Genomic DNA, 13,412 nt, shown 5'->3' with positions numbered 1-13,412 from the left:
TCGGGATGTCACTTTCTCGAATCTTCATCTGATGATAGCCTGATCTAAGATCAATCTTGGAGAAATACTTTCCACCTCGAAGCTGATCAAGCAGATCATCAATTCTTGGTAGGGGGTACTTGTTCTTGATGGTGACTACGTTCAAGTTTTGGTAATCAATGCACATTCTCATCGAGCCATCCTTCTTCTTAACAAATAGAACGGGGGATCCCTAGGGTGAAGCACTGGGCCTGATATATCCCTTCGAGATGAGCTCATCAAGCTATTCCTTGAGCTCAGTCAGTTCATCAACTGACATGCGATAGGGTCTCTTGGCAATGGGTCCCATTCCCGGTAACATATCAATGATGAACTCGACATCACGGTCTGGTGGCATACTCGGTAATTCTTTAGGGAATACATCGGGATAGTCTCTGACTACTGGCACATCATGAACTATCTTCTCCTCTTTTCATGATTCTGAACTTGCTTTAAGGGCACATAGGATAGAGGTGGACTTTCCAGACTGAGGTTCACATCTAATGACTTGGCCTGATGGGTGGGTCGCTTGGACATATCTAGGTGAACATGATATGATACCTCGGTGAATGGTTAACCAATCCATACCTAAGATGGCATCTATGTTAGTGGAAGGTAGCAGGGTTAGGTCGGCTCTAAAGATAAGACCCTCAATGGTAAGACTCACTCCCTTACAGATGTGGGTGCACTTTAGGTCTCCTAAAGGTGAGCTGGTGATGATAGGATCTTCATGTGGGGTTATAGATAGGTCATGATCTCATGCAAACTTGGATGATATGTAAGAACAAGTTGCTCCAGAGTCAAATAGAACTGATGCAGTATTGCCATTAACTAAAAACATACCGTACACAATGTTAGGGGCAGCTTGTGCTTCCTCGATGTCTAGATGGTTGAGACGTCCACGAGTAGCTAATCCCTTGAACTGAGACTTCTGTGCAACTGAGTTTTGAGGGCACTCAGTGGCTTTGTGACCTGGTTGGCCACAAGCAAAGTAGGTGAAAGGCGTACCACTTGTAGGGGTTGGCGTGGGTGCCTTCTAGTTTCCAGTGCTTGGTGTGGAGCGGTTCTGTGCTGGGCGTTCATTCGCTGTGCGGGGACGGTTGAAACGGTCCTAAGCATAATGGTCCCGGGTGTAACGGTCCTGAGCAGGGTGGGAGTATTTGGTGGTGTAGCCTCCACTTCCCCTACTTGATCCTGGGTTGTCATCCCTGTTATGGCGAGAGCGTTCCCTGGATGGTGCATCTCTACGGAACCTCTTGCGATCACGACCACGGAGAGACTCCTCAGACTTACATTTCCTATCCCTGTACTCTTCTCCAGCTTCAGCATGGTCCTTCTCAATCTGGATGCAGCGATCCACCAGAGCACGTAATGTGTTGCTCTCAATACCGCCAAACTTCAGCTTGATGTGCGGGTTAAGTCCCTTGCGATAATAGTATAGCTTCTCATTCTCAGAGTTCACAACATAAGAAGGTGCATAGTGCAGAAGGTTGGTGAAACGAGTAGTGTACTCAGTCACCCTGTCTTTTCCCATCTTGATGTTGCGGAACTCCTCGGCTTTGGCCTCCATGATACCCTTGGGAATGTGATACTCAGTGAATGCTTCAGCGAACTCATCCCATGAGATGTGGGCAGGGTCCTCATGGGAGTCACTAAAACTATCCCACCAGGCACGTGCTGCACCCGTGAGTTGGTGTGTGGCAGCTCCAACACACTCATCATCAGTGAAAGTAGTGAGGTCAAGCTTCTTCTCCATTTCCTTGAGCCAGTCATCGGCTACAAGCGGGTCAGGGTCGGTGCCATCATAGGTAGGTGGCCTTAGCTTCAGAAATCCCTCTAGCTTCCTTTGGAAGTCATTCTACTGACCCCCCTAGTGACGGTTTGCTCCTTCAACAAGAGCTGCAAGAAGCTGGGTCCATTGTGCCATCACTTCTGCTAGGTTCGGTGGTGGTGGTGGAGGAATGTTCTCCTTAGGCGGCGGAGTATTCTCCAGGTGGAAAGGTATCCCTCCACGTCCACAGCCATGGCCATGACCACAGTTGTTGCCACCATGTCCCCCATTGAGTTCAACTGGTTCAGGGGTGGGCGCACGTCCTTGATTCATTAGGCGATTAGAACGGCGGTTCGACATCTGCAACACGGATTATAGAGAGTTTAGTGCTTGTGCCATAAGTGCTTATAGTTCAATATGATTACATGATTTTGACAATTTAAAGAAAAACGTTTATGCTATCCAACACTCATTACAAAAGAAGCAATAAGATTCATAAAGATGTAATAAGATCCAAAACATTCGTTACATGGTTTTTATTACATAGCATCATCTCTAGTAGCTACACTTGAAGACGTGCAAGAATCGTTCTACTCATAGTGTCTCATAATACATCTCATAAGGGGTACATCATGGGGTACAACTTATGGAAGCTACTGACATGACTCATGACCACGCAGGGTCATCTACTCTAACTCGTACACCATAGCTGGGATACGACTGTTCTCGATCTCGATCTCCTCATTAGACTTGTGAAGTTGGGACACATACTTCAAGGCCTCAGGGAGCTCCTCAGTAGGCTTGGCTCCCGGTAGGGTAGGGCAGGCGTCTAGGTTGAGGCGAGTCGGGGCTAACTCAAACTCCTTTATCCTAGGCTTCGTCTTGCTGCGAACCTCCTTGGGTAGCTGATCCCACATACCCTTCATCTCCCTGAGGCGCTTACTGTCAGACTTCTGCCAAGCTTGCTAGGTCCTCTCACACTTGTCCTGTAGGTACTCGGTCTGCCTGAGTGCCTTGATTAGGTGACCCTAGTTGCGAACGGCCTTCTTCCTAAACTCCTCTAGCTCCTGAGTCAGGGTCTTGTTCTGAGATTGGATCTTCAGCATATCAATCCCCTTGGATCTCTCTCTATCTCCTCTATGGTTGAACTCAACCTTCTTGTCGTCCAACTCATTCTGTAACTCCAAGACCTTACTATCGAGGTAGCAGTTCCTGTTGCCTAGGTCGGCTGCTTTGTCCTGTAAGTCAGTGTCCTTGGCTCTGTGGTCCTCCTCACGATGGTTGAGCTCGTCCTATAGCTTGGCAACTGTCTCCAGTAGACTAGCTCGCTCCTATGCTCCCTACGAGTCTTGCTCCTGGTACTCCCACCGGAGGGCCTAGTCCTAACATCTCCTCTGCTCCAGCTAGGTCACGTACCTGTCCTACTCTAATAGGTGAATAGCTGAGACACGAAGGCATCTATCCTCCTTGGCAAGGATAACTCTGCCTACTGCGAAACTCTGCTCACTGGGGGTAAGGCTGAGGTCGAGGGCCTAAGGAAGTAGACAGAACTCTGTCGTCCTCAAGTGCTCGTAGTGTTCCCTCATCACTCTGTGAAGTGCCTTGTGTGAGATAGCTCATAGTCCCTCCTCGACTGTGTCCTCTATAGTCAACTCGGTGAAAGCTAGGATAGAAGGTAAGGTAGTACTAGCTGGGAACTCCACTGAGGTGACAATCAGTCATTCGATTCCTCCTTCCTTAGCTGGCTTCTCGATGCAGGTGACCTTGACAAGCTCATCGGGGACACCTAACGTGACGAGAACTCGGCAGAGGGTCTATGCAAAACCCCCGAGCTCACGTAGGTCAAAGGTAAGCTTGGCGTGGTCCAGAGGTAGCGGTCCTAGAGGTGGCCAGTCGACGTTTGTTGCCATCTGCATGTTTCAAGGAGACAGGTGTTAGCAGGTCAATAATAGATAAGCCTTGCATAAAAGTAAATGCAGGGTCGGTATATAACCGAAAGAAGGGCTGTTCACATCCTATTCTATCGTCCATTTCTAAGGGTTTCGTCCTAAGGTCAAGTATGGCTCTGATACCAACTGAAACGACCCCGATTTCCATGAAGGGAAATCCACAGCGTCGAAGTGTAATAAGATCATTGTAGATCATATTACCCAAATTCTAGTCGAATATCACATCCATACAACGATAATATCAGAGTACAAATAGTGTAGAATTACATAAGTTATTATATCGCCGCATTGGCGGAATCAAAAGTAGCATTCACTTAGAACAGCTTGAAGATAAGATTGCCAAACTCGAGCGTAGGCATGAACCCCTCATCCGTCAAACTCCTTGGAGCTAAACTCCTCAACAGAACCTGTGTGCCAAAATTTATCAGTACGATTTGTACTGGCCACTCCCAACCCTATGAGCATTGCTTTGTGGAAATTGGATGCAAGTGAGACATAGTCAAAGGAACCTATAAAGCTGGGGTTTCCTATGCAATAGCATATCAAGTAAATAGTAATAGTTTGTCAAGTTTTTAACACCATTCCCACACACATTCCACTCCATTCCCTTTTCTGAGCTAGGTTTCGATCCAGGGATCGACATACCACCATCTCCACACCATCACCATACCCTACCATCGCTCAGTCGATAGGCCAACTCCCTCTTGGCACTGTCTCAAGGCCCATAGCTCCTAGCTACGACTGACACTCTCTCACGGGGGAAGAAGAGAAGGACTCATCTCACTATCTAGTTTAAGCGAAACCCAGGAAAGGTCCATAGCCGACAACTCGACACATGTATCGATCGATCAACCATACACTCTGTAGAGGTTTTACATAACCACAAGATCCACCTTCCTCACTGACCGTCGTCAACTAGGCTGATTCCGGCTGCTTGCTAGCCTAGGATAATGCCACTCTACCATTCAGCCCTGGTTCACCCCAAGTCAAATCTAGGGTGGCTAAAACTGTGAGTCATGAGCTGGGTCCACAAGGTCTCCATGAAGTCTCGGAAGGGTGTGGGGGAAATCCTCCATGCCCCGTACCTCCTTACACTGTCCGCTATCAACCTAGCAGTAGTGGCAATATCCTACCAAGTAGTCCAGCCGTCCCGCACCATATAGGGCAAGTGGTACGTAAGGCTTCCTGGTGAATCTAAGTACTAGTAAGTTCTTAGGGATGACTAAGCCAAAATGTCTCCATCAGGGTTTCCATTCATCGTGCCACCACAGCACCTCCATCCCAGGCTCCACCCATCACAGGTTCACACCTAGGTCCACCTCATATACCATTTACCCACCACAGGTATCCATTTCTAGGGGTGCCCAGGTAGCATCCCATAGCAAGACTTGCCCTAGGCTCATCGTATACTCCAACTTGGTCGATACAACCCTCACTCTCCACACACCCAAGTCACACACGCAGCACTCTCCCCATAGTCCAGGTAACACCAGTTTCCACCACACACATAGTAGGAGCGTAGTAGAAGTATAAGTAATGAAATATATAGTAGTAAGTGTGTGTCTAGCCTAATAGCAAGGTATGCAGGGATAAGGTTGCGTCAAGGTAAAGGCTTTCAAGCAAGCATACTACCATGCATGTCCTAGCATAATATAATTGTAGCAGTAAAGTAAAGCGATAGCAATTCTATATTAGCCATGCGTAATAGGTGCTATGAGATTGGGTGGGATGTGGCACCTTCAGTGTAGTCGTCTCCGTACTCCTCATGGTACTCACAATCCTCGTCTGTCTGTTTCTCCTCCGAGTCTGCAAATGATCGTAATATAGTCGCGTTAGCGACGTCTATAGAATAGCACAAAGAAGCAATGAAAATTCAAAAGAGCCAAATGCACTCGAACTTGGGTTCATTGCGTAGAGCTTGATTTTAGATGAATTTTGGTCCTGGTTTTGTATTTTTCCAAGGTCGTATGAATTAGTTATGAATTTCCGAAGATTAAATCTATCTCTAAAAATGGAAAAGGCTGAATTAATCCTAGGCTGACACGTGCCATGCTGTGGTTGGTCCACGTGGCTTGCTGACATCAGCATGATGTCAGCATCACGGTTTTGAGCTGACGGGTGGGTCCCAGCTGACGTCAGCATGACGTCATCAACGTCGTCCGCACCGACAGGTGGGGCCAAAGCTATTGGGTCATTGATAGGTGGGCCCGGTCAAAGTCAACGTCAGTCAACGATGAGTCAATGGTCAATGGTCAACGGTCAACCATCACGGTCACTAACATGTGGGCCTAGTCTACTGACGTCAGCAGCTGATGTCAGTGTGACGTCAGCATGACGTCACCTCGGCTGTGCTGGCTTCTGACATGTGGGTCCCACGTGATGTCATCATAACGTTAGCATCTGATGTGTGGGTCCAGAGTGTCTGTGTCACTGATAGGTGGGGCCAGGTCAACAGTCAGCGTTGACTAGTCAACGGTCAATATGGGCTGGGTCCGAACTGGGCCAGTTGGTCTTCGGGTTGGGCCGGTCTGGGCCAGGCCGGTCCAGACACGTGGCACGCTGTGACATGGCCACGTCACGGCCATGGGCTCTTACTAGGCCGTGGTCCATGGCTATGGTCTACGGTGGACTAAGTGGTGCTGGTCCATGGACCATAGACTGGTCTATGGTGGACCGAGTCCACCCGTCGCCTCCTAGGCATGGTCTAGGTACTCCGGGTGCACGCACAGGTGGCTGGCGAGGGGGGGTGTTCCCCTGTTTTTCTCGTGGCGATGCTCCTACCAGTGGCGATCTTCACTGATGAGCCTCTGTGGCGAGGCTGGTGTCTGATTGATGTGGGGAAAAGTTTCCCTGGGCCACGGCGACTGCATCTGCGGGGTCAAGGTGGTGACTAGAGCTCGCCAAGGTGCTGGCCATGGCGAGCGGTGGCTCAGCAGGGCTCGCTGATGGCGAGGTCGCGCACGCCGACTCTCCGGTGGCTAGTGCTAGGCAGATGGGGCTTCTACGGTTGTCCCCTGGGTGCACGAAGAAGGCGTCCAAGCTCAAGCGGGGCTTCGGACTCCTAGGTGGCCGTTTGGGGCTCCTGCGGTCATGGCGACGCGATGTCGATGGCGATGCGCATGCTGGTGCGCTACGGGCTCTAGTGGGGTGTCATGGTGGTCTTGGTGTGCGTGTGGGTGCATGTGTTCCAAGTGGCTGAGGCAAGGCACTGGCCTACGCGCTCCAGGCGTGGAGCGCCATGGCCGACGGTGAGGTCCGGCGGTAGAGAGAGACCGGAAGAGGGAAAAAGCTCACCGTGGGTGGCGTGGAAGACTAGATGGCGATGCCGTGTCGATGCGAGGCCGTGCAGCTCCGGTGTGGCCATGCAGTGCCATGCCGAGCCGCATCAGTGATGAAGCGCTAGCACCGTCTTCGGCTCCGATGACCTCCTCCTCTGTGGTGGCTTCGGCGCTTTCTTCCTCTCCTTCCTTCCCCCTTCTCCCTCCTCTCTCTTGGTCCTGGTGCGCAGCGTATGGCCACCAAATGGCGGCGGGTGATGGACGATTGCTAGGGCTCTGGGGCTAGGGCTCTTATAGCCAGAGCTTCGAGCTCCACGGTGGATGGCTAAGGATCGCACTGAGCGCATCGAGCAGCTTAGGGTGCGTGGGTGGTTGGCATGGCGTTGGCGTGGGCACTGCGCCAAGGGGGGGGGCAAGGCCATGGCTCAGGCGTGACCCCCTGGCCTGCTCTACCATTGCTGTCGAGGCTCTGTCGCGCGGTGGTCGTGTGCAGCGTGGAGAAGAGGAATAGTAGGGCTGACTTGCGGGGTCCAGCAGCAGCGGCAGCGAGCAAAGGCGGGGAGACGCACGGGCGTGGGCGTCGTGCGGCTGACACGCGGGGTCTAGCGGCAGCGGCTGTAAGCGGAGGTAGGGAGACGCGCAGGCGTTGCTGGGCCGCAAGCTGGGCCACGTGCACACCGGGGCTGGCTGGGCCGAGCGGCTGGGCTGCGAGGCCTTCTTCTCCCTTTCTTCTTTTCTTTTTTTTGTTTTTCATTTCCTTTCCATTGTTTAAATTCAAGTTTGGTTTAGATTTCAAATTTAAAACTGAGGTAACTTGTTCATTGGAGTTTTAGGGAATTTTGTTTAGTAATAAACTTTATAGAATTTTTAGTCATAACATAAAGCAATGAGAATCCAAATCACAATTTAAGTTAATCATGTATGCAACATCTATTTAATAGAAATTAATAATCATAATCAACATATGACATGCTATGCTTATGTATTGACTTAGGTTGGGTTACTTCTAATGCAACTCCTGGTTGGGTTACTTTACATGACACTCATCATCACATGGAGGTTTTGAGAAAAATTTTGTAGTTGGTATTTTTGGTGTGTGGATTTTTGGGTTGTTACACCTACTGTATCGTCGATGCCTCCTGCCTGGACCATGGCAGAGCCAATGAGGTCGTCTGTCGATGGGTAGGCCCCAGAGGCCTTCCATGTTGGCAATCCTCCACTGACAAATGGACGTCTCATCGATGTGGTCTCTCACCTGCTAGTTCCCCCTTTGGAGGTGGATCATCACCGTACCACTGTGATGAGGACATGGCACCTTCGGATATGAACAATGATTATAAGGTGCGCTCATTCCTACATTTGCATAGTGGCTTTGGTTATAATTCACTTGGTTCCACATGTACATGTCACTATTTGATTGTAGGTTCAAATGTGTTTCATAATGGAAGTTCATCAAAGTTGAACTTTTGGTTCGTCGGCAGCCCGACAGTGCCTCATTGGGAAGGCCATAACTCTTCCATCCGGAGTGCGATCGAGGTCAATGAGAACTTGATGGAAAGATTGTTTGATAAGCTTTCAAATAGATCTGATTCCATCTCAATATCACATCAACAAGGCCTCCAAATCATCAATATATTCTGTCACTATTTCTGGCGGGAGCTACACTGTCGTCATGGGCTTGTTAGACATCCTTGGGACCCAGGCCCAAGTTGGAGCATGCCCCAAGAAGATGGAGAACACCTAAGAGATGGCCTTAGACGTCCTCCTCCTTGGCCACCACCTTAGGAGGCCAGCAAGGACGTCCAAGCCAAGCCAGAGGCCCAGTCCAATCCGAGTTCGAGTCTGCCTCGGCCATCAGGACCAGTCTGCAATAAAACGGACGCCCAAGACGCATCCGAACTCCGTTTTCGATGATCCACATATGGATGGAAATATAATTTGATAAGGAAGTCAATCCAAGTAGTTTCACATCAAAAGCTCTTCGGAATCAACGGGAATCGTCGAAACAAGTCAGCGTCCAGAATCTGTCAGGGTGCTGCGACACCTTCTTTTGGGCCGTTGGGCCTTGTAACGTGTTGGGACACCTTTAGGACGTGAAGAGGGATCCTTGGATGTCCCTTAGGCTATATAATCAGTAGCCACCACTAGGGCTGAAAACGGTCGGAAACGATCGATAGGAGGTTAAATCATTTTCAGTTTCATATTGTTGTCTCGAAAACAAAATCAATACGATATTGTCGGTAGCGAGAACGGTATCGATATTCCGGTAAATTCGGAAACGAAATTATTCGATCAAAAGTACATCGATAATGATCGAAAATCATGAAAGTGGTATCTGAAATACAATAATAATTAATTAACACACCATTCCGCATAGCATGACATCACGGACTTAATACAATAACAATACTTAAGTCTCACAATTACACAAATAACACAAGCGTAGTCACAACCTCACAAACTCAAACGTACCAATATACTAGTGACTGAAATACTAAACCAAGGTCTTAGTTCGACACTTCGACAATTCAACTTAACAAAGGACGAGATGTAGAATGGATGCTAGAATTATGATTTATGATAGATCGGTGGTAGTTCTTCACAGCTGGCCTCCTATAAATGAACCTCCGGGATGTCATCATCTCCAAGCACATAATCACCACCCATTTTTGAGAATTCATCCTACAATTAATAATAGAAATAACACGTTAGTACTAAAAAACAAATTATATGCTATTGCAGTACATATCAATATTTGTACCTCGATGAACAGACTATTCTTAATGGCTTCAAGAACCTCAAGATCACTAGGCAAAGAAGAAATATTCTTAGAACCTGAAAATTAGAAGGTGGCAATATGAGTAGAAAGAACATCAACACATTGTTAATATAGATCAAATGATCAGTTTACACTTCACCTCTTTTAGAGGCAGTTATCCAATCCTGAGTGCAAACAAGTGCTTGTACCATGTCTGGATCAAGGCTGCTTCGATATGGGTCGACGACCCGTCCACCAGCACTAAATACAGATTCAGAAGCCACAGTTGACACTTGCATTGCCAACACATCACGTGCAATCAGGGAGAGCACATGATATTCATCCTTCTGATTTTTCCACCATGCTAAAATATCAAAAGTATTATGGTTGGCTTTAGCAACCTTCAATTGTGGTTCTGCTAAGTACCTCTCCAATTCACTTATTCCTTCATCATTACCACCAACATCACTTTCATAAAGGAATGAATCAAGCTCATCTTCCGCACTATCCATAAATTGATCTATAGTTGAAGTTGATGAAACAAGTGTTGTATTCTTGGAAGAAGGTACTGAGGAAACATAGCAATGAAACATGTTCTTTAGAACACCGTTGAATTTATCAAGTTCAGCTTGATAGGAATTTCTATATAACTTTCTCAAGTAAAATTCTACAATTTTTCTCTTGAACCTAGGATCAAGCACATTTGCAACAGCTAGAGCAACATTTGACTTCTTCCAATACTTGTCAAACTTGACACTCATAGCATTTGCCATTTGGCAAAGAGTGGCATCATTACTATTGCACCAATCAGATAGATATAACTTAATCTCACAAAAACCTCTGAAAAACATGTTTGCTGTTGGATATAGAGTACCAGAAAATATCTCAGTGAGATCAAAGAATTTTTTTCAAGAAAGGAATCAGAACCTGTGCCTTTTCCCATTCTTGACTTGAAGGAGCAATACACTCATACCTCCGGCGGTCGACGGAAGTGAGCCTCTCAAATGCAAGCTTATAATAAAGAGCATTCCTCAACATGAGATATGTAGAATTCCATCTCGTAGAAACATCAAGTGAGAGAGAACGTTTTGTATCTAGCCCACATTCAGTAGCACATTTCAGGAACTCCTCCCACTGAACTGTCGATCCCTTTACAACAACCACAAACGATCTAATCTTTTCAGTTGTAGAGCCAGTCACACGCATACCATCTTTAACAACCAAATTAAGGATGTGATTGGCACATCTCACATGAAAGAACAGCCCATCGCATACTAAAGGACTATGCCTCTTCAATTCTACAATGACATCCTTAACTGCTACTTCATTTGCCGCTGCATTATCCAAACTTAGAGAGAACATCTTTTTCTCCACATACCACTTCAAAAGAGAAGAAGTAAGTGTATATGACAACCTCTCACCAGTATGTCGCCCTTCCACATGGAAGAATTGACAATTCTCTTCTGAATTTTCCAATCATCATCAACCCAATGAAGAGTAATACACATATAACCCTTGTTCTGGTTGGATGTCCACATATCCATAGTTGCACTAAAGCGACTTTGGACTGTTTTGAAGTATGCATACAATTTATCCTTTTCAGCCAAATAATATTCCATTATTTCCTTTCTAACTGTGACACGAGACTTTAGAGGATAATGTGGACGCATTGATTTGACCCACTCTTGGAAATATTCATGCTCAACCATATTAAAAGGGTACTCGTGAACTATCATAGCCTCATAGAACTTTCTCAAGCTAGCTTCTTGATCATACTTGTAAGGTTGGACAACTGCGACGCCAGTATCTTTATCAGTTTTTGTTGTAAGCTGTTGTTGTCCTTTCTTGATGCTGTGATAATTAGCGAGATGGGTCCAAAAGCCAGTTGTTCCAAATCTGCTCTCAGCTATGTGTTTGCTGGTCTTGTTTACACAACCTTTGACATTGCACTTAGCCCAAAGCTGAGTTTCCTCCTTACCATTAACCTTCACTGTTACTTTGTACTTGGTGAAGTACTGCCACACTTCAGATGTGCTTTTCTTGGCCCTTTTGCTAGTAGGTTCATTTCCATCCTCGCCATCGCTGCCTGCATCCACATCGATTGGATCAACACCATCTGTTTCAGTGCCACCAGTACCAGTACCACCACTTGGCAATAAAATTCTCTCAGATGAAGGTGCTGTAGCAGGTGTTGCAGAAGAAGCAGACATGCCAAGATTATGGTTAGCATTTTCACTTGCAGCTGGCCTTGCACGTTGATGGGATCCTATCACAGATAATGAAGTGCAAACGTTCTCATATAGTCAAAATAATTCTACACAGTGAAATAGTGCATCAGTAATATATACAAATAAATTTATATTAAAGTCCACGGTCCTACACTTGCATAGATATTGCTATAAAGTTCACATAGAAATAAATCAGTTAATGAGTGATTGATATATATACGCATATGGCATAAATAAGTGAATGAGTGATTGATATATATACGTATATGGCATAAATTAGTGAATGAGTGATATATATACGTATATGTCATAAATAGTGAATGAATGATTGATATGTATACGCTACGCATATGGCATAAATCATACGTATACGGTCCTACACTTACCAGACGTAGCCGGCCGCGGCTGTTGCCGAGTCTTGAGAGGCAGCGAGTTCGATCGGGAGTTGTGCCTCCATCACTCGCCCTCGAGGGCCTTGCAGCGTCGGATCTGCATCTCCAGCCGGTGCCATCTTCTAGATGTCGACGCGAAGACGCCGACCGTCTGAAGAAGAAGGACGATCAGTACTTCAGTAGTGGAAGACTACGCCCACGAAGCCAGCACCCAGCAGTGTCGACATGAACTCACGGGGAGGTGTGGTGGACACCGTGGAATGGCGTCAGCCGTCAGCAGTACTGGAGACGGAGATTGCCAGATTGGTGATGGAGGCGGCGGCTAGGGCTAGGTTTACATGCTGTGCGTCGATCGTGATCGTGAAGACTGAAGCAAATGGTGAAGCGGGCAGCCAGCAGGTGCCTCGTAAGGCTGGGGCGCTCAGCGGGCTTGCCAAATGGGCTCGGCCTGGGTACTACTGCTATGCGCGAGAGTGCGCTGCCATGGCCCGTGGTCTGGTCTCTTCGTGAGATCGGTAATTACCGACGGCATAATACCGAATACATACGGTATTCTTCGGAAACGGTCGGAAGAGTGCTGGATCGTTTTTGTTTTCATTATCGAATATCTCTACCATTCTCGTTTCCGTTGCGTCGGTTACCGTCGCCGTTTCCGTTTAAGGAGAAAAATCGATGATTTCTCGAAAACGATTTCCGATAATCGAAAATTACCGTTTTCGTTTTCATCCCTAGCCACCACCTACTTTAGGGGTTGGGGTTTTGCTTAGATTATTCTGTCAAGAAATAGTTTCGCCATTCATCTGTTTGTGAGACCCCAACTCGTGAGATTAACCATTCATCTGCAATTTGGTTGCTTTCTTTCTCGTTCTTGCTTGTGTTCTTCGTTGCGCAGGCAGGGATTAGCCTTCTTGGCGAGGTCAATCTAGTCCGTGACTCGGTTGATAACCAGAGGAGCTGTGGTGCTAAGATTGCAGGGTTCGATCTTTCGATCTGAAGCTGGATCGGTGTGTCAATCTCC

The sequence above is a fragment of the Miscanthus floridulus genome, chromosome 3, assembly GCF_019320115.1.
Source record: "Miscanthus floridulus cultivar M001 chromosome 3, ASM1932011v1, whole genome shotgun sequence".
NCBI classification, from domain to species: domain Eukaryota; kingdom Viridiplantae; phylum Streptophyta; class Magnoliopsida; order Poales; family Poaceae; genus Miscanthus; species Miscanthus floridulus.
The sequence above is the reverse complement of the archived record's forward strand: the minus strand, read 5'-3'. Positions refer to the sequence as shown.